Source organism: Myotis davidii, unplaced genomic scaffold, assembly GCF_000327345.1.
Source record: "Myotis davidii unplaced genomic scaffold, ASM32734v1 scaffold1287, whole genome shotgun sequence".
NCBI classification, from domain to species: Eukaryota; Metazoa; Chordata; class Mammalia; order Chiroptera; family Vespertilionidae; genus Myotis; species Myotis davidii.
In genome coordinates this window covers 136,978-137,544 of record NW_006297830.1, presented here as the reverse complement: position 1 = coordinate 137,544, position 567 = coordinate 136,978, and positions in this window count along the sequence as shown.

The window sequence follows — 567 nt, the reverse complement described above, 5'->3', positions numbered from 1 at the left end:
TGATTATATGCAATTAATTCTCTGCAGTTGATAATCTGCAATTGATTATATGGAATTGATTCTCTGCAATTGATACTCTGCAATTGATTATATGCAATCGATTATCTGCAATTTGTTATATGCAAGATTATATGCAATGGGTTATTGGCAAGATTACATGCAATTGATTCTCTGCAATCAATTCTCTGCAATTGATTCTCTGCATACGTCCGGGCGATACCTCTCTGTAAGAGAAGACTTGAACCCCAAGAGAGCCATGCAGTGGCCTCTCTTCTCTCGTTGTTGGTGCTTCTGTTTTGGGTTTATTATATAGGATAGAGGCCTGGTTCATGGGTGGGGGCCAGCAGGGGAAACCAGCCGGCCCCCACCCGTGCTCCAGGCCTATCCTCTCTAATAAAAGAGAAACATGGTAATTAGCGGATGACCGCTACCCTTCCCATTGGCTCATCAGGGAGATATGCAAATTAACTGCCAGCCAAGATTAACAGCGGCCGGCAGCCAGGCAGCTGACGCGAACAGGGAGGCTTGCTTGCTTCAGTGACGGAGGGAACCAAGGTTCCCCGCCTC